Source organism: Lissotriton helveticus, chromosome 5_1 (genome assembly GCF_964261635.1).
Source record: "Lissotriton helveticus chromosome 5_1, aLisHel1.1, whole genome shotgun sequence".
In the NCBI taxonomy this organism is placed as follows: Eukaryota; Metazoa; Chordata; class Amphibia; order Caudata; family Salamandridae; genus Lissotriton; species Lissotriton helveticus.
The window spans coordinates 1,311,655,852-1,311,678,276 of record NC_136065.1 but is presented as its reverse complement, the minus strand read 5'-3'; positions in this window follow the sequence as shown (position 1 = coordinate 1,311,678,276).

Genomic DNA, 22,425 nt, shown 5'->3' with positions numbered 1-22,425 from the left:
GATCAAGGGTTGACTCGCACACGTGACTGTGACCCTGCTTTTCGAACTATCACCAGTTTGTCTTTGTTCATGGCTGTGAAGCTGGGCACAGCACAAGAGTTGTGGCCTCACCAATGATCCGTTGAGTGCCACTGAAGCTTCATTCCCTCCAGTGGCTCTACAATCATAGAACTGGCTCTTCGCCGGGCATTGTTTCACAGTGAGTTACCATGATGGTTAGGTCAAGCCGTGTATTTCATCTGTTAGTAGCCCCAGTGATTACCACCATCTCTTCCACCCCATAGGCTGGTGACGTTCAAGATTTTTGACTGCATGTGGTAAAGTTTATTAATCCTTATATTTATTACAATAAGTACAGAGAATGTTTTTAGTTTAAACTACAAATTCGTACATACAAGTAGAAATATGAGCCAATTAGATGTTTTAAAATAAGTTGATGTGTAATAAAAACATATTAACAGGCTTACCTAACCGTGAGCTAAGGTGAACATTGGTAGGTGTGTCTGTAGCATCAGATATCATCTGACACATACTCAAGCCTCAAATCACTGCTACTTATGGCACTATTTTCTGAGATCACTATGGTATGCGCAAGTGCTTTCAATGAATCTGCCCATTTGTTGTTGTCCCAGAGTCAAACAAAGAACCCTGGAGTGCTACTTCATTGCTCTGTGCATTGTTAGTCTGAGGTGAAGAATGCTTGTTTCTCGCCCTACAGTTCATGCAGTCCCACATCACACTTGGGAAACAGCTGGGCCCTTGAAGGGGCGTGCAGTGCAGTCTGTAAAGCATAATGTCACTTTGCACTATCGCAAACAGTTTGATTTTGCATAAACATTTTTGCCTTCTCACAGGTTATTAGGTGTATTATTTTTGTTGTGCTTTTCTAAAACCTTACCTCAGTCCACATTAATATATGCAGCCATGAAACTCATTTCCCTACAAAGTCCCTAAATTGCATGTGCAGGGAAGTACACAGGCCCCATTTTTAATGTCAAAAAGCGTACAATTCACAAAACCACAGGCTTTATGACCACAAAAAAGGAATAAGGCATTTGAAGGGCTTCATGGTGCCTCTGTCCTTTGCGGTTCCCTCTGGAATGTATCATTAATCAGATACCGGCTCCCTAAAGAGGATGGCATCCATTTGCAAAGTGAAAGCTCTTCCGTGGAACAGTTTGCACTTTGCGAATATCAACGACAGTAATTGGAAGGAGCAGACAGTGGTCCAGGTCCTGCGTAACTGCCAACCCTTCTCCCCTTGGTCATTCTCTGAATGCCAACTTTTTAGGTCTTGCCTGCATGAGCATGCGCAAGCTCAGGCACTCTAGCTTGCAGGACTCTTGTGTTCTATAATGGGTTTGGAACCAGCCCATGACTTATCATTTCTTTGCAGCGTTGTTGCTCGTCTTTTCTGCCTTCTAGTTTGGCAGTGCTTGCCATGCATCACTTCCTTTTCTTTTGGTGGCACGTAGACCAAGCACAGATTAAAAGTTTAATTAGTGTCCCTCTGCTGGCCATCCACTGCTCATGCTGTGTTTGCATTTCTTCTTTTAAAAAAAAAGAGCTATGGCATGGTCAACACTGGCCCATCATAGCACTTTTTTTTACCTTCCCGCACCCCCTCACATCCTGTTTCTTCTCTTAACTACCACCCGCCTTACCGTTCCTATTTCTTCTTCCCACTCGCCCTCTCTACCTGTTTCTTCTCCACACTCCCACCCGCCCTCCCATCCCTGTTTTAAATTCCCACTAACACCCTCTCTCCCTTCTGCATTTGTTTCCCCCCTCTCAGAAGTAACCAAACAATGGGGCATATTATCAAGAACTGCGATAAAATTATCGCTGCTTTAGCTGCGATAATTTTATCGGGCTGCTATGGGAATTCACAAGGGCATATTATCAAGCCCATTATCGCTATTTTAGTGGCAGTTTCCTGCCGCTAATGCGTAGATAATTTTATCACAGTTCTTGATAATATGCCCCAGAGTTATGAAGTGGCCAGCGATGGCTGCTTTATAACGCTTTTTTTTAAAATGTCCCATTTACCCACCCGATCGCCAAAGACAACAATGCTTGTTATTTCCGAAATTGTATTGTCCTCAGGGCAGGGCATAAATGTTTTTGAGTTCACAATTAAAAACTAGCGATGCTTCTCAATGCAGTAACAATCAGAGTACTAAGGTGAATCGGTTCCTTGTGTTAAATAAATGACACTTTTTAAATTTTGAAGAGACATCTTTTAACATAGTTTTGAAATGATGGTGTTAAATGATTGACTTGGCAAAACTTTTAGGGCTTGGCTCGTGCACGGGCTCTTAGAGCCAAATCAGAACCTTTGCTCAGCTCTGGCTCGCCTCCCCTTGTTCACTTTTATTTTCTTGGCTCGCGCAACGCTAGTATCTACTGCACGGAGAACACAGGAAGAACAATTTTTACCTAAATTTACCCTGGGACTCTGACCAGTCCTTGACTTATTAAAAGGATAACATCAGTAGCAACCACTAGATGGTAGCATACGCCGAAGAATAAACAAAACAACCTTAGCATGTAAATGACTTTAGATCTGGGTAGTTTCCCTTGTTTTTTTTTAAGGGATTTAGACAAGAAAAAAGTGCTCATAGCGAAAATGACACGGTACATTTGTAGTCGGCAGTTTGGGACGGAAATATAGAAGAATTGTAAAGTTAATGGGTGAGGAACGGTGCCTTCATAAGCATCACCACAATAGCAGCTAAATCCTGTACCTTGTAAATTTAAGGCGCAGTCGCCCTCTGCTGGACTGAAGAAATATAATACTATATAAATCAGGGTAGAGGGATCCCTACAAGCTTATTGTTAAAAGCATTTGGAATGCATTAGCCCTCGCATTTTCTTTAGTGTTAAAGATACTGGCTTTGTAATGGACATGTTCGTTACTAGATGTTTGTTCTTAACACCTTTAAGTGACCTTAAGTAATGTTTTACGACTACTAGATTGTCAGTGAACCATATGTTTGTTTATGCTTTGGTAGAAGAGAGCATCCAGTACTTGAGGGTTAATAGATAGCGAGGTGGGGGAAGGTACAAGTCCTGTTGCAGTTTGTGAATGTAGCTTTAAAAATGCAGGTCCTTGGGCTTTCAGCGCTAAGAAAGCACTGCATTCTTGGTGTCCGAGTTAACGCACAGCACTCTGGGGGAAAAGAAATGAAATGGGGTGGGGAGTAGTGTAGAGTCACTGGAACATGAATGTACGGGCTAAAAGAAAGGGAGGATGAGCACAAGAAGAGGGGAGGAGAAATGCAAGGTGAGCCTGAACGTTTTTAGTGATAATTAGAACACACAAGGGCATATTCTCAAGGAGTTATCGCCGAGTTATCAGCACTTTATCGCAGCCAAAGTCACAATACAATTATCACCGCATTCGCAAGCTGATGCTAACAGGCCATAGTGGCACGGTCAGGGGGCAATTGACTGCACACATGTCGTACTAGTGGCCCCTGGCAACACTGCACACAATAAGCACAACAGAAAGCGCACTTATCTTACCAATGTCCAGGCAAAATTGATCTACAGGGGAATCTCTGCCAACGTCGTCGCCAACCACGCAGGCAGTGTGCATGATTCCTACACCTTCCTAAACCTGCGCTACCAGGATGGCACCCACGGAAATGCACAGCTCGTTGGCCAATACCAAATGAACACACCACACACCTCAACTCCACAATCATGGAACTCACAACACAGGAAATGCACACGTCACAAGCTCACATACAACACGCACACCCACCAGACACAACAGCACAACTTACTGTGGGAACCTGGGCCCGTCATGTACATTAGCCATCAACGGCATGGCACCTCAGCCACACAATAGCAGAATGTAGGTAGAGGTGGGAACCAGGCATGTGTGAAGGAGGCAAGTGACCGATGAATGAGAATATACACAATTTCTAAGTGTGGGGTGGGTGTGCTGGCCAGACTGCAGTTTGCAGACCACACAAATATCCATGTCGACACACACCGCTGGTGTTTGGAGTGTATTGGACGCAACCATGCCAGTGGGGAAGATCGAGGAAATGTAGCTTCTTACGCCCCCCCAGTATGCGTGAGCAGAGTGGAGTGGGCTGGCCAGGCGTACGTCAGGCCAGCGTAGGGGTGTGAATAAAACATATCTAACTCTGGGTGTGGTCCTCTTCCAGAATGCCCAACGTCTCTGGCAGGGCGGCGCCTCTCACCCCACCACGAGGCCGACGCCGTTGCCGTGAGCGGAGTTGCCTGTGATCCTGTGCGCCTGCTGCACCCCGGGATGCTGGTCCCCGAACCAGTCTTGCCCGCCCCTCAAACAACCATGGCCTCAATGCCTACCTGTAGACACCTGAATAACAAAATACCAATACCAGTACTGCAACACTAATTTTATAAATTGCACTAAATATAGTGAATCAAAACACCATATAGACAAGACTACTTGTTCTGTCTGAATTAAATCTTATTTTTATATAAAAATTTTTTGAAAAAAACACATTTTACATTTTTTTGTTAGCACCTTGGCACATAGGACACAAATTACAACTCAATTTTTTACATCACATATATAATACACAACATTAATTATAAACAATCGTCATTCCCAATCATACCATCCAAACTCACATTCACCCACTTACAAAAACAATCTGTACTGATTATTTACACATTATACATTTCACAACTGGTATCACAGTGTCAATGAATCAAAATCAAAAAGCAACCTTGGAATAAATTTCACTTCATTCTCTTCATTTGATGTTTCAAAATAACCTAAGGTCGCACTAACAGGTCTACGCGTTTCGAACACCCTTAATGAGGGGTGCTCTCATCAGGACCACATATCTGAAAGATATAAGGAGGTGTTTTTAGAATCACTAATAGCGGCACCTTCCTGAACTTACAAGGACAGCCTCAACTTAAGTCTTATTCCTGCCTTGTAATGGCGCGGGGTGAGAGAAAAGATTTCTGCAAGTAATCAAATGGATTGTTCAGTATCACACAATAAATCAATAATTGCCAAGAAACAAGACCGTCGCTTTTAGTCAACTTCGCATACATACTTACATGTGGGGGTTATGTGTACTGCCTTGATGAGATTGTATGTTATCAGGTTTGATTCCTGTAGGGTAAAGGTTTAGGAAGGTGCATTAGTTGCGGCTGGTTCTCTTGCTGTCAGCACAGCCGAGCGGATGGTTTGTTAAGGACTTACTTATGTGCAGTGCCCCGGTGTATTAACGTCTGGCGGCCGGATTGTCGTGCAGTCTACAACAAAACGGAGATTGCGGGTATTGTTAAGGATTTGGGCGCCTGTACAGCCACACTTGATTACCATGCGTACTCGTTCAATGAATTCTTACCGTTTTGCAGACACAGTCTCACAGTCGACTTTCTCCGTGGTTCACGTCCGTTTGCTTCTCAGCGGATGTCACGTGACTTGAAGTGATTGACGTGATGTTTACGTTAAATTGTGTTGATGCTCCACAGGCTTCTGGGAGTTGTATTCCCTGTTGTCGGCGCGTTAGCGAAATGTCACGGAGTATTCCATGCTGCATTGATAAATGAAACGAAAAACCTTAAATGGATAATCAGTGTAATTTTTTGGAGTGCCAAGATCGATCCAGGCTTGTAGAATTGACGTGATGTTAACGTTAGATCGTGGCTAGTGCTCCACAGGCTTCTGGGAGTTGTATTCCCTGTTGTTGGCGCGTTAGCGAAATGTCATGGAGTTGAATTGTGATTGTTCCATGATGAATGGATGAATGAACGGAACATCAGTATTTTTTAGGAAGTGTCAAGATCGGTCCAGGCTTATGAAATCGGTAGTTGTATGTCCACATTTCATTTTTCTTGTAGGATCCGTTATTCACAATGTAATGAATTGTATGCGATCTTGTAGGTTCTATCCTGTCAGATGGCAGCTATATAAAATATACAAATTTATTGTTCGATAATACGGACTCTGTAGAGGGCATGTCCATGGGCAATTATGACAGTTTGTAAATTTCTGAAATTTCATTGAGGCCATCAATCGCTGTATTAAATTTTATAATAAGCATGGCTTCTCTTCTGGAAAGTTTCTCATCCAAATCGCCTCCTCTAGGATCATTCTCAATTTTTGATAAAACTGTCCATTTGATGTCAGATTCACTGTGATTTTTTGTCTTCCAATGATTTACTAAAGGCGCTGTCTGTACATTATTTCTGATTCTGGATTTATGTTGGGTAATTCTACTCCTGATCTCCTGGTTAGTTTTCCCAATATAAAGCATGTCACAAGGACAGCGTATTCCGTAGATTACATAACGCGATTTACAATTAGTAAATGTGTCATGTTTCCAGAACGTTTGTTTGTATTTAAAAAGCGTTCCTTCTTCTGTAGTAGGACAGCAAACACAGGTACCGCACTTATGGTGGCCTTGAACTGGAGGTAAACTCAGCATTGATCTTATACATGGTTGTTTCTTTTGAGGTAGAGTTGCACGTACCAAATAATTGGCAATATTCTGATCTTTTTTTAAGGCAAACAAAGGTTTTTCTTTGAGTGACACTTCTAGATTTTCAACTAGATGCCAATTTTGATTTATCACTTTTTTGAGATGGTTTGAGTTTGGACAAAAAGTCGATACACATACAATTCTTTCCATTGGCTTTTTTTCTTTTTTTCTTAAGAGTTCTTCTCTTGGTGTCCACCAAGCTCTCTTCATAGAACGCCTCAAGAGTTTTTTAGGATAACCTCGTTCCAGCAAATTTTGTGTCAGATGGTTGGCATGGAGCTCATATTCATCTTTGAAATGACAATTCCTTTTAATTCGTAAATACTGGCCGAATGGTAGATTTTCTTTTAAGTTTCTTGGATGGTTGCTCTCAAAATCTAGTGCTTTATTTCGATCAGTCAGCTTTTTATATAATGTAGTTACCAATTTTTTGTCCGATGGATAGACTTCTACATCTAGAAAAGCCAGTTTTGTTTGGGAGTAATTTAGACTGAACTTTATTTCATGGGTCCAGTTATTCAGCCATTCATAAAAAAATTTGGGTTCATCTTCGCCACCTGTCCAGACGGCAAATACGTCATCTATAAAACGACTCCAATGTGAAATGTATTGAAAAAAAGGATTGTCTTTGTAGATGAATTTTTCTTCAAATTTAGACATAAAAAGGATAGCCAGTTCAGGAGCAAAGGGGCAGCCCATCGCTACTCCCCCTGTCTGAAAGTAAAATTCGCCATTAAAGTTAAAATAATTTTTCTTTAGGGCGAATGAAGCCAATTCTAGAATGAATTCAGTTGGAATTCTGACTGGTTTTTCTCTAGTCTCCAAAAATGAAGCAATGACTTCTAGGCCTTCAGTTTGAGGTATCTGTGTATATAAAGACGTCACATCTAGTGTGACCAAAAAATCTGAGCCTTCATTAAATTCAATGGATTCAAGTTTGTTTATGAAATCTGAGGTATCACGTAGATACGATTTTACTTGAGGTAGAAATGGTTTGAGGAAATGGTCCACAAATTTTGAGATAGGTTCCAATAAAGAATCACACGCCGAGACTATCGGTCTCCCCGGTGGAGCTGCTTGAGGCTTATGAATTTTTGGAAGGATGTAAAATTGAGGAATCCTTGGATATTTGCATTGAAGGAATTCAAATTCCTTCTTTCCTAATAGTCCATCGGTATGCCCCTTTCCCAAAATTGTCCGTAATTGATTATTTAATTCCGTCGTTGGGTCTCTTGAGACTTTTTTGTAGCAGTCTTGATCATTTAATTGCCTCATGACTTCAGTGATGTATTTTTCCTTTTCCCAGATGACTATTGAGCCTCCCTTGTCTGCCTGCTTAATTACGACAGATGTATCATTTTTTAGAGTTTCTAGAGCAGTTTTTTCCAATTTCGAGATGTTATATTTTATCCATTGCTTCTTTTTTTCCATGTTGTTAATTGCGGAGCGTATCGTTTTTTCAAAAGTCATCACTTCTTTTGGAATTTTATTAGAAGGAGGACAGAACGAAGATTTCTTTCTTAGGCCTGTTGTTTCTTGATGTTGATCCATTGGAGTATTGGCAAAAAATGTTTTAAGTTTTATTTTGCGGCAAAATTCGATAGCTTCCGTCTTTAGTTTTACAAAATTGGTATGTTTAATTGGAACAAAGGTAAGGCCTTTTTCGAAGATACTCCTTTCACCATTTGTTAAAATTTCATTTGAAAGATTGTGGATAGGTGATGTTACCAATTTTTGTAATTCTGTCGACGTGTCGACATCTCCCATGGTTGCTGGTTGTACCTGGGGCGTCCTCTTGTTTGTGGTTGGCCTCTCCCTAAAAAAGGTTGTTGTTGTGGTTGTTGTTGAAAATTGCCTCTTTGATTGCCGTTTCTACGTTTATCGTTACTGTCACTCTCCCCGCTACTTGATGACGAAGTGTCCGAGAAGGTGATAAAATTTCTTGATGACCGACCTTGGAACTCTCCTAAATGACGTCTGGATTCTGGTCTTGAGTAGTAATCCTGCTGAAGGAACGGATATACTTTCTCCAATGAGAAGTTTCGTTTATCCTTCTCAAATTGGTTGCTTTTTTGATTTATTGTAAGATCTTTAAACTCCAATATTTCCTTCTCGACTTTCTCGAGGAGTGTTTTTGCGTCTGTAATAAATTGATTTGTTTTTATCTCTGATTCAAGGGTCTCAATTTCCTTCAGTTGGTCAACTGAGAGTCTCTGAGCCGTCTCTATTGTTAGGACCATGAGGTCCCTACTACATTTAGTCTCGATGAAACTATACCCCTTCTTATAAATTGGATCCTCCGTGAAGATCACTGGAACGTTTTTGATTTGTAATCCTCCCGGGATTGTTCCTGCTCGTAAATGTTGTAAAAGGAAATGCCCATGTAGGTCCGTTCTGATCTGCTTTTTCTTTAATCTCAGAAGTTTATCCGTTTCATTTAGATTTTTTGCTGAAATACTTAAGGAAGCTGATGCAAAAACAGGTGGTGCCTCCAGTAGTTTTTTAATATGATCCTCGCTGTACGCAAATGTTTGATCTTCTGACATTATATGTATATGTTTTAACGTGTTTGATCTGTGTCCTCAACCATACAGCGTGGTCTAACCACGCCACACTCACTCAGAATTTAAGTCACAAAAAACAATCTAATCACCTCAAAACCGGGCGCTAGACAACCTCACAGATAATTATCTGCTAGTAAACGTGAAACCAAGAAAAGGGTTCGGGCTCCATGCAGTAAGGTCAAGCCTCACTTGACTGAATAACAAAATAACAATACCAGTACTGCAACACTAATTTTATAAATTGCACTAAATATAGTGAATCAAAACACCAGCATGTGTCGAAGAGGGCCCACCACATGCCGGTGCAATCTCCAAGCCCAAGGGCCGCAACCTTGGCAGCCTCCTCAGTCCATCACGGCCTCAGCGACACAGGCCCGCAGTACTCATTTCTCGTTGACGTACTCTACCAGCAGACACAGCGGACAAGTAGGTCACACATTTGGAACTAAGTCTTGATTACACCATGGCAGAGCACATCAATTATGCTGAGTTTATGTCACTATACTCCATTCGATGTGGTGTCCCCAAGTCTGTGCATAGCATCACAACTACACGTGCATGTGGGCCCACACGGACTACTGCCCTCGGCCTACACTGCACTCAAGTAGGTCACACAATTGGAACTGAGCATCGATTTTTCAAAGGCCGAGTACATATCTGTGCATGTAAGGAGAGGCATAAGAGGATTACAAGTTTCATTTGGGAGGAAAAAATTATCATCGTTATGGAGGTGATCGAACACTACCAACATCTGCCCTGGTGTCACTAACTCTGTGCATCGCGAGCCTACGACACATAGCTGTGGGCCACTGCTGACCACTGCCTCCGGCCTACACTATGGTCCAGTAGGTCACAGAGTCTTGATTTAGCAATGGCGGAGTTCGTTTCAGTGTACTGGCATCATTGCAGACTGCATCCCCTGTCAGCTCCGATGCCATTAAGTCTGTTTCCCGACATTCATGGACACTTTCTGGTCGAACATTGGTGGCGTCTGAGTCTATGGACTAGGGGTAGTTTTCATCCTCATGTAGCTGATATTGAATTGGTGGTGGCAACGAAGCTGTAGCACTCCACTCCTACATTTGCTGTTTCTGGATAGCTTCTGCCCTCTGCCTCATGCCCTGGAGGACACCTTCCACTGTCCCCTGCAACCCTCCGCCACATTTACCTTCGACCTCGACGAGGACCCGCTCAGTCTGCATGGCCCTACCTCAGTGTACCGCAAGTCACCGTCCCATGGTGGTTTGCCTGTGCCGACTGCTGTGCATCCAGGGCCACTAACTCTGTGCTGCTCAAGTCAGGGAAACGGTTTGATTCAATATTTGAGGGCCTCTGAAACGATGGCCTTGGGGTCGTCAACGCCATGTGTCTGTGGCCTTGCGCTGTCTGCTGCCTCTGGCCTCAACTGTGGTCCACCAGGGCTCACACATCCAATCGAGTCCTGACCGGCCCGGACATGGCATCCCCACACGAGGCACACACCACCATCGCCAGGACCACCTCCAACCGCCATCTGCCAAAGTCGAAACAGTGGTACTGGCTGACTAACGGAGTTGCTCACACCTGTCGTGGATGCCATCATCTGCCTGATACCCTGCTCAGCACTCCAGGTGCCACTGACTCAGTGCACCTCAACCCAAGGACCGTTACTGATTGAGTTTTGTGCTGTGGAGAGGTTGCGCAGCAATGTCACCTCAGGCAGTGTGGGAGACCTGGGATGTTGATAAGGAAGATGATGCAGGTCTAATGCACCCCTCTGCATCAGGAATATCCTGAATGGACACAATCCTAGTCATTTTCATCACATGAGCGCGCTCAGCTCTAGTGCCCCAACCTCAGTGCACTCGAACTCATCATGGACACTTCTGTTTCAATGTTGGGTGACCTCTGAACTTGCTCCAGCTCCCTCCATGTTGCTCAGCAGTTGAGTCTGTTATGCAGGTGTTTTCTGTTTCTGGTGCACTGGTGTCCACTGTTCAAGTTGTTGCCTGCACCAAGCACTCCGTGAGGGCAGGCTTACACTCACCCCACACACATCCAGCATAGGCATCACTGTACATGTGGCCCTGCCAATAAAGTGGCGCACGTGCCCATAGCCAGTTCAACATAATATCTGCATGTGTCCCTGTGGTCTTGTTGAATGCATGATGGCCCTGGGCCCTATGACATTACATTGTGCTGTGTACAGCGAACGCAGACATGTCATCGCAGGCAGCGGGTTAGAGCTTGGACATGTAGCTTTGTTGTCACCCACTCAATACATAAGGAGAGTGGACTGGGCAGAGCCAATGTGGGTGTGTGACTGATATTTGCATGCCCCTGGGTGTGGTTCTGTACTGGGAATGTGCATCTGCATGTGTCTCTATGGCAGTGTGGGTCTCCTTTGTGGGGTGTAGGTGGTCCCTAAAGGAATTTAGACACCCACGTATGGGATCTAGTTCGCCTTCCATGTGTTCGGACCCCACCCGCACCTGTTCGGCCACCTCCTTTTGGCGTTCTGACACCTGGCATTGGGATGCCATGTGTGGGTCGGTGAGGTGTTGGGAGCCAGCCATGCTTGCGGGTGCTTCCTGCTGTGTGGTATGTTGCAGGAGCTGCCTTCTCCTGTATGTAGCTTGGCTGCCCTGGTGGTCCTCTCCGGCATCCCTGATGAGTGCTCCTCTCTGCACTGCTGGAGGTTTTGTGTGTCCCTCTGCAATGTGAAGGGTAGATGCATGTTGAAATTGTGTTGACATGTATGTTGGCACATTGTTCGTGTTTAACTACAGACTGTATGACAATGTACATTATGACTGTTTGGGAGGTGCTCTATTTAGATGCGGGACAGTTGACATTTGGACTACATGATGTATGTGAGGTTGTATGCGTACATTTCCATTTCACAGTTTCCAGCTCTGTCAGATGTAGTTGACCAGTTTCTGCGCTTCTGCAGAGCCAGTTGTGTCCTCGGTTCTGCAGTGTCGGGTTTGCGCATTGTGCTACAGTGTCGTCAATGTGGATGTGCTGTGAGTGCTATGTGTGTGTGCTGCAGTGTGCCACGGGGATCAGGGACATGATTCTGAGTAATTGTGGGTGTGTAGTGTACTACACATCATTGTGCATGTGTGCCATTGTGCCCATCTCCCCCCGTCCCCCCAGTCCCTGGTCGTTACTCACACTGGTGTTGTTGTGTCAGGTTCTCCCGAGCTGTGTCCGGACTCCTGACTCTTTGCACCATCTCCACACTGATGACTGTGGCCTCCATTTCCTCCAGCTCCTCCTGTGGCGCAGGACTCCCACCTCCTGTCACCGCTGCTGCCTTCCTGTTGGCAGCGGGTTTGTGCTTGGTTTGATTTTCACATCATGCCAGCGCCTCTTGGCCTCCTCCATTGGCCTCCTCGAAATTCCGACTGCATTCCCAGTGGTCTAATTGTGGGTCAGTTGATGCTAGTGTTCGGTCACCTCCGTGACGCTGATCTTGTTTTGCTGGAGACTGTACCCCGTCTTCCTCTCCCTCTTCTCCTTGGCCTTCCCCGCCCCTTTGTTCCTTGTTGGTGGTCTGTGGGGTTTGCGTTGGCCCCTGTGCTCGGTCAGGGTGCATCCATGTTGCTACGCACTTTGGAATGTTTCTGGTGTTTTATTTTTGTAGCTTTTATAGTGCATTTTTTCACCGGACAAGTGGGATTTGCAGGCCTGTCGCTGGTTTTTGCTGGTTTTTGTACTGCGATTGGCCTCATCGCAAGATTTTTTGCTTTTGTGTTTCGCATTTTTGCAGCGTGGCGTTGATTTTAATGCAGTCATTTGACGCGTTATCTGGAGACTATCGCATGGTACCGCTGTGTTGAGAATGCTTAGTTAACATGGCATGATTTTCCCACGATACACTACGATGTTGGAAGTTGTGTTACGTTACTTTTGCGATGGTTATCACACGTTCTTGAGAATATGCCCCTCAGTAGACTATGTGGCAGAAGGGAACATTAAAATCAGTGACCTCAGAGGGATAATGGGGGTGGGCAAGTAGTGTTGTGGGATGAGAAAGGGTGTGGTGAAATAAGGCACAAAGGGGCATATTATCAAGGGGGTTTATCTCCGCTTTTTTGGCTTTAAAAGCCAAGAAAGCGGAGATAAAATTATCTCCCTATTACCTAGCTGTCGCTAACACCAGTTAGCGACAGCTAGTAGGAGATAGCGACCATCTTGGGCCCCACTTTGCATGTCAGTGATATTCATCACTAATGACATGCAAAGTGGGCGTGCCAAGATGTTAGCGACTGGAAACAGTCGCTAACATCGCTATCTCCTATTACCAACTTTTGGAGATATTCGCGCTAAGCGCGAATATCTCCAAAAGCTAACACCTGCCCTGAGCAGTTCTTAGCCATGTTATCCAATGGGAGGTGGATAACATGGCTAAGAGCATTAGCTCGGTAATGCATGAATATCGCTGACTTTTCAGCGATATTCATGCATTGCGGCTGTTTTTTATCACATTTGCGATAAACCGTGGTAATACCAAGGTTTATCTGCGATAAAAATCGCCGCAGCTCAGCGGTAAATTTTTGTCTCTAACCAAGCAAAAGCTTTGGTAATATGCCCCAAAGATATTAAGTGACGGAACAGGAAACAAAGCTTCATTTAATTTTAATGAAACAAATACAAAAAGAGCTGCAACCTCGGAGGGGTGGTGTGTGAGACTATTTTGAGAATTATAACAAAGCTAATTCCTATACTGAGTATACTCTTTTAATAAAAATGATTTTACATCAACAATTAAGTACAAACATCATCGTCATTCCAGTGACTATTCAAAATATAATAATGTAATCATAGGCTTTATATAAAAGCAGACACCACCAACATATACATGAATTCACTGTTCCTATGGGCAAAGCACAGAGCACCATAAAGCTTGCTAAATAGGTGCTGGTGGGCTAACCACCTTTGTGATTATTTAGTGCTTTGAAATAACATTAAATTTAAGTGGCATTGTTCAGATACATGACATCTATCGTGGTACAATGTGTGAAAAGATCTGTCTGCACACAGTTTGATCAGAGCAATATAATTTATTGACAGAAAATGCAATCAAAGGATGTAGCCTTGCAGCTAGAGTGGTCGACCTTGGACCTGGAAAACCGGGTTTGAGTCTTGGCAACGACGTTCAACATCCTGTGATTCTGGGCAAATAACTTAATCTCCCTGTGCCTAACAAAAATGAATGTGTTCATCTGTAATGAAACTGGTGCTCATGTAAAGTTCTCTGATACCCAATGTCACGGGTCTAATTGCAAGAGGTGAACCACTAAAAGGAAAGACTGTTTGAAGCTAGAACAGGCTTTAATTGATGAAGTCACACAAAGCTGCATGATGACAAAGATGTATTGTTTTGAGAAGTGAGGGTCTTATGAGCTCAGTTCTCAAGTGCATCATTTTAATGGAATACACAAAAAATGTTTACACTAGGTACAGTTAGTGCATATTACTGAAATATATAGATCTAAAGCATATGTTTTATCTTAAACACTAAGGGGCAGATTTAAGAGCCCCCTGAACCACCAGTATATCACTTTTTGTGATGTACTAGAGGTGCATTTCACTTCTCCATATTTACAAGGAGAGGAAAAGCCACCCTGCGTGACTTTTCCTCTCCTTGTAAAGATGGCCCCTTCACAAGCAGCACTTTGCGTGGAAGGGGCGTTCCATGGGTTTTGCTGTGGGTGCTACCAGGCAACACTCAGGAATGAGACACATTTCCAGATTTACGAGGAATCGTACATCTGGAAATGTGTGTCAATGCTACGCGGCGTAGCAGGGAGCAACGAGGAGAAACGTTTTAATGTCTCCTCGTTTTTTTCCTCTTTCAAAGCGTGCTGCATTCTACAGCACACATTGAGAGAGGAAAATGCCTGTAGTGATTGTTTTTGGTCAGGAAGGTGCCCCTTCTTGCACAAAAACAATCTCCCCATGATGCAGGCATCCTTGCACCATGGTGCAAGAGTGCCTGCACCGGCACATGGCTGCAGTTTGTGCACCAGCGCAGGGGAGAGCACAGGAATGTGACACATTATTGTAAATATGTTGCATTCCTGTGCTTCGGAAGTGCTGCACCTTGATTGCATTAACCAATCGAGTTTTATAACGTAAGAGTCTATTTCCCATTGATTAATTTGGCTTGGATTTTTTTTTAGGTGTTTGCATAATTTTATATGCAGTCCCCCCAAGATGAAAAAGCAACTAAGTAATTTTACTCCGGATCGGTTCCCGTACAGCTTTTTAGGCACCACAAGCACTAGGCTCAATATGCATTAATATAAAATGCAATAGGCTCACATGTCATTGTGATTTACACAAGTAGGGTGAAACGGGACCATAAGGGTTTTTAGTCTTTACACAGTATTGGTGTTTTGGGGGTGCTCATGTACTGCTGCAGTCTTAGATACCAGTGTACATGCATCCTCATCTCTGCTAAATCCGAAAAAGAACGAGCATTGAGTCGACCCGGCATAAACTTCTGCCCAAGCAGACATTCCCTGATGTATATGTCAGCCTGCAAGCACGTCTGGATATTAGTGCGGTTTGTGCAAAGACACAAGCCAATAAAAAATATGGGCGGAGGGTGGGCAGGGCTTCTCTCCCATACTTTACTACAGCAGTCTCGCTGGGGAGCGCATGCACGCTGACTCAGGCTCGACCTGAAAATGTTAGGATCTACAGCACTAGTACTTACTTTTATACCTTTGATCAGTAACCCTTCCAAACTGCAATTTTGCATCTTGGCCTCTTTTTTAGGTCTCACCTTTGAGACATGCTGTAGCTACTCTGCGGAGTTCGAGCACGCCCTTCCATTTTCTTTATTTCCTGTTAGCCCCCATCGTAAATATGTGCTTTTCTTTGGTGAATCTGATGTATTAGTCCCACCTTTTGGTGTTTTGGCCCCTCCCATGGAGCTTGCCCCTGTCACATGTAGTCTTACTCCTTTGTTTATTTATGTGCTCACAATTTTTTTCGTTTTCCTCTGCTCGCATTTTAAGATTGCAGTTATATTTACCTTTCTGACTAAAATGCATTTATCTGGTTTTCGATTGTCTTGGCTCATGTTTTAGGATTGTAGGTATTTATGGCTTTATGACTAAAGTGTGCTTATCTGGTGGCATCTTTACTTTATAAATGCAAAACAACAGTTGATGGACAGAATGCAGAACAATGTCATACATTCACCCAGTACAGAGATCTGGGCCTAAATCCATTGTTTTTTTGCACTCCACACCACCCCAGTTCAGACATGGCCATATGCAAATCAGCCTTGACCCTGTGCCTCATGGGAACAGTCCAGCCCGAACTGCCAAGCCATGTCTTTACTGGACCGGAATCAAGCATCCTAGGACCGGTTTCTGGCTATCAGCTGTCTTCAGCCAGGATAGCTTGACTCCAGTGGTGTAGAGAGCATGGGACTCACGTCTGAGCATACCCATCCCACTCGGGGTGACAAACGCAAAACAACAGTTGATGGACAGAATGCAGAACAATGTCATACAATCACCCCAGTACAGAGATCTGGGCCTAAATCCATCGTTTTTTTGCCTCCACACCACCCCAGTTCAGACATTGCCATATGCAAATCAGACTTGACCCTGTGCCTCATGGGAACAGTCCAGCCCGAACTGCCAAGCCATGTCTTTACTGGACCGTAATCAAGCATCCTAGGACCGGTTTCTGGCTATCAGCCGTCTTCAGCCAGGATAGCTTGACTCCAGTGGTGTGGAGAGCATGGCACTCATGTCTGAGCATACCCATCCCACTCGGGGTGACAAATGCAAAACAACAGTTGATGGACAGAATGCAGAACAATGTCATACATTCACCCCAGTACAGAGATCCAGGCCTAAATCCATGTTTTTTTGCCTCCACACCACCCCAGTTCAGACATGGCCATATGCAAATCAGCCTTTACCCTATGCCTCATGGGAACAGTCCAGCCCGAACTACCAAGCCATGTCTTTACTGGACCGGAATCAAGCATCCTAAGACCGATTTCTGGCTATCAGCCGTCTTCAGCCAGGATAGCTTGACTCCAGTGGTGTGGAGAGCATGGGACTCACGTTTGAGCATGCCCATCCCACTTGCGGTGACAAATGCAAAACAACAGTTGATGGACAGAATGCAGAACAATATCATACATTCACCCCAGTACAGAGATCTGGGCCTAAATCCATCGTTGTGTTGCACTCCACACCACCCCAGTTCAGACATGGCCATATGCAAATCAGCCTTGACTCTGTGCCTCATGGGAACAGTCCAGCCCGAACTGCCAAGCCATGTCTTTACTGGACCGGAATCAAGCATCCTAGGAGCGGTTTCTGGCTATCAGCTGTCTTCAGCCAGGATAGCTTGACTCCAGTGGTGTAGAGAGCATGGGACTCACGTCTGAGCATACCCATCCCACTCGGGGTGACAAATGCAAAACAACAGTTGATGGACAGAATGCAGAGCAATGTCATACATTCACCCCAGTACAGAGATCTGGGCCTAAATACATAGTTTTATTGCACTCCACACCACCCCAGTTCAGACATGGCCATATGCAAATCTGCCTTGACCCTGTGCCTCATGGGAACAGTCCAGCCCGAATTGCCTAGCCATGTCTTTACTGGACCGGAATCAAGTATCCTAGGACCGGTTTCTGGCTATCAGCCGTCTTCAGCCAGGATAGCTTGACTCCAGTGGTGTGGAGAGCATGGGACTCACGTCTGAGCATACCCATCCCACTCGGGGTGACAAATGTAAAACAACAGTTGATGGACAGAATGCAGAACAATGTCATACATTCACTCCAGTACAGAGATCTGGGCCTAAATCCATCGCTTTTTGCACTCCACACCACCCCAGTTCAGACATGGCCATATGCAAATCAGCCTTGACCCTGTGCCTCATGGGAACAGTCCAGCCCGAACTGCCAAGCCATGTTTTTACTGGACCGGAATCAAGCATCCTAGGACCGGTTTCTGGCTATCAGCCGTCTTCAGCCAGGATAGCTTGACTCCAGTGGTGTGGAGAGCATGGGACTCATGTCTGAGCATACCCATCCCACTCGGGGTGACAAATGCAAAACAACAGTTGATGGACAGAATGCAGAACAATGTCATACATTCACCCCAGTACAGAGATCTGGGCCTAAATCCATCATTTTTTTTGCACTCCACACCACCCCAGTTCAGACATGGCCATATGCAAATCAGCCTTTATGACATTGTTCTGCATTCTGTCCATCAACTGTTGGTTTTGCATTTGTCACCCCGAGTGGGATGGGTATGCTCAGATGTGAGTCCTATGCTCTCCACACCACTGGAGTCGAGCTATCCTGGCTGAAGACGGCTGATAGCTAGAAACCGGTCCTAGGATGCTTGATTCAGGTCCAGTAAAGTCATGGCTTCGCAGTTTGGGCTGGACTGTTCCCATGAGGCACAGGGTCAAGGCTGATTTGCATATGGCCATGTGTGAACTGGGGTGGTGTGGAGTGCAAAAGAAAGATGGATTTAGGCCCAGATCTCTGTACTGGGGTGAATGTATGACATTGTTCTGCATTCTGTCCATCAACTGTTGGTTTTGCATTTGTCACCCCGAGTGGGGTGGGTATGCTCAGACGTGAGTCCCAGGCTCTCCACACCACTGGAGTCAAGCTATCCCGGCTGAAGACGGCTGATAGCCAGAAACCGGTCCTAGCATGCTTGATTCCGGTCCAGTAAAGACATGGCTTGGCAGTTCGGGCTGGACTGTTCCCATGAGGCCCAGGGTCAAGACTGATTTGCATATGGAGATGTCTGAACTGGGGTGGTGTGGAGTGAAAAAAAATGATGGATTTAGGCCCAGATCTCTGTACTGGGGTGAATGTATGACATTGTTCTGCATTCTGTCCATCAACTGTTGGTTTTGCATCTTTACTTTATAAACACACAAAGTATTTTTTGTTTGTTTACTTTGCTTCATTTTTTTTATGAATGTTGTCTTTTTGTTTTTCCGTAGAAAACATGTGTAGCTGATAGCACTTTTACTTTTACAGCTGTGCGTCCCCCATTATGGCCTGGATCTGCTGTGAAGGTAGTGCGTCCCAGTGTCATATTTACTATTTAGAAGATGCACTGGTGTATTTATTTTTGGCTGTTATTTCAATGGCATATTGATAGAAATGGGATTTCCGGTTGGCTAAGGCTTGCGCCCAAGCCTGGCAGAAACCACCACTCTAGTCAGGGCAAGGGAGATACACACTGATGATAACCCCTGCTCACCCTCTTGGTAGCTTGGCACGAGCAGTCAGGCTTATCTCAGAGGCAATGTGTAAAGCGTTTGCGCAACACACACACACAGCAGCAACACACAAGGCACACCACAAAAGCAACTTAACACAAGGTTATAACAAAAAATAGCCTTTGTATTATCATAAACACATTAGAAACATAATCACACATTTACACTGTGCCAACTGGCACTAGGCAATATTTACAGGGGGATTATATACAAGACCATGCCAATCGGGCCATGGTCAGAACCATTAGAACAGGTAAGTAAATATAAAACACAACCAGTATCTATTGATACCATAATAACCTAAGCATTATATCACATTAGACATAAACCCTCAGTAGGCCCAACCCTTATCAGCATAAACACATTATGCCAAGGGCCTCACTAGCAAGAACTCATTACGCAAAATCGCATTAGGCATAAACACATTATCCTAACCCTTAGGAACTTGAACACTGAAATGACTCCCTACTCAATGGGGCTCAAATACCCTACATCCAGAATGTCAGGGCTGCCAATGCAGTAGGAACCAAACGCTCGCAATTGTGCTGGGGCAGAGAAGTGTCTCTCACTCCTTCAACAATGCCTCCAAAGGAATGCTAGCCTAAACGTGGCAGCTGTCCACTAATTGCTGGGCAGCTGTGAAAATTAGCTCTGACACCAGCGTGCCTCCTGAGTCCCTCTCTGGGACTCTAAACGAAATGCCCCCAAGAAAAAGAATGGGGCTGGCACTACTGTGCCCCACTGGGGCTCCTAATCAGCAAATGCTCCAATGTTGCAGCCGCCCGCTCTCTCTTGCGGTGCAGCTGGAAAATTTGGCTCGGCACCACTGTACCTGAGGATCCCCACTCTGGGACTCCCAAACTGAAATGGCCCCAAGTCAAACTCCGGGACTTCTAAATACAACCACTGCTCCGCCTTTCAGTCTCCACTCACCGGGGCTTAGTCCAGATTCCTCTGGCCTCTCGCACACCATTGGGAAAAGGCACCAAAAATGTGCCTCGACCTGAGAGCCCTCACTCACCGGGGACTCCTCGAGGACTCTGTTCCTTTCGCTGGGGAGACTTCGGCTGACCTCTCCTCGCATCTGGGTGATTTGCAGCCGGTGCAGCAGCATGCGGGGCTCTCCCTTCACTTTGGGGCCCCCCAAATAAGTTGCAGCCCCTCTCATCCTTTCCTGCGGCACTCCTCCGGCCACAGGAGCAGAGGGGGCGGAAATGGAGCCTGCGAGGCTCTCACGTTTGTTGGCAGGCCTCTCCCACAGTCAGGTGCGGGTACCTGACATACGGTTTTGGGATTGGGCCGCAGCAGTGATTTTTCGGCAGCGGCTCAGTGCGGGGTGGGCAACTGCCTTCCAAATACCTCAAGCGGGATGGGCACCCACCGTTAATCAAACGCATAAAGCGAGGAGGGCTCCCGCTCGTTCTGGCATTAAAAACACAGGGTAGGCTACCACAAAAGTGCACAAAAACATAGGGCGGGCTCCCGCTCTCTTCACGCACTGTGGGGGAATCCCCACGTCGAGATTTCCTCAGGAATTATTGCAGCTTAGCGCTGCAAAGAGCACGCGCTTCTCTTCTTGGGGCCAATTAAAATGAAAGCGCTCCCAGGCGCTAGGTGCACAAAGATTCCTGTAGTTGATAAGCATGAGCCACTGCAGTAGTTCCTCGAGGTCCAGGGGTTCAGGGAGGCCAGCAGCACACAGGGCCCTCCAGCAGGGAGGTAAGCCCCCATGGTGGTTCCTCCTGGGCCCCAGCAGCAGCAAGCCCCTCACAAGAACAGGAATGCACCCCATACATGGGGTCTCAGCCCCAGCATTTATACACCTTTTCCCTTTGTCTACACCAGCACAGGGCTTGGGGAACCAGCAGAAACTGATTCAGGGAGGAATTGGAGCACTCTGTTGACAGGGCTCCTCTTCCTCATTGTTAGGTGGGGGCTCGCCATCAGACACACCACAGGGGGGTGGAGTCAGCATTCACTAGGGAAGGCACCATCCTATTCAGAGTCAGGGGATTACCCCTCCCACTACTCTTAGCCCAGGAGTTCCATTCAGCCTACCGCTGACACACCCTGCCCCTCCTGGAGCCACACACACCACTCAGTCCCTGTCACTCACAAGCCAGACATGCAATTCACATCAGGTAGGCAGACACATAGCACACAGAAATGCCAACTTCTAAATGTGGCATTTTTCAAATAGTTATAATAAACCTACGCATAGCATTGCACAGCATGTGTTCTCACCATTTCATACATACTAGACTTGACCGCACTGCTCCTCTCATAACAGGAATTACCCCTGACACACCTTATCAGGGAATCCCCATGCATTCCTATGGGGAAACATCCTTTACGACGCAACTTTTACCACGCAGTGCCTTTACAACGCAGGTTTTTCAACACAAGTCATTACAACGAATTTCGCTGGGGGCGCTCTAGGATAGGTAATAGTTTAATTTACTATCCAACACCTTCCCTAATATCCACGGGGACTGGAGTTGGAATAGTAAATTAAACTATTCACTATCCAGCACCCCCCAACGCAAGTCGTTGTAACGACTTGCGTTGAAAAACCTGCGTTGTAAAAGCATGCGTGGTAAAAGCATGCGTTGTAACAACGTACATCCATTGCTATGGGAGGGCAGGCCAATCTCACCACACCTACACAGAGAGTGCACTCATTTTACACTGGAACACAGTGCTAAAGTACCCAGAGGCCTAAAACCACCAACACCAGGTCACAGACAAGGCAAAAAGTTCAGGGGTGAACTTGCCAAAAAGGGCCAAGTCCAACACATATAACTGTGTGTTCTAAACAGTAAATATGTAACAGTAACCAAATAACCCTCTCCCCTCATCACTGCTTTAAACCCCCATTGTTCTAGTGTGTGCCATTTTGTTGCCCAGGCGGCGAGCAGGGGAAGGGGCTAAAGCCACGCCTGTGTTATAGAAGCCCTGGCCACAACACCTGGGAACAAGGCTCACCTGAGGTAGCAAACAGAGGCCGTTGAGCCTCACATCTACTGACATCTACTGAAATAAACAAACAAATTATATTTGGTTTGCATGCT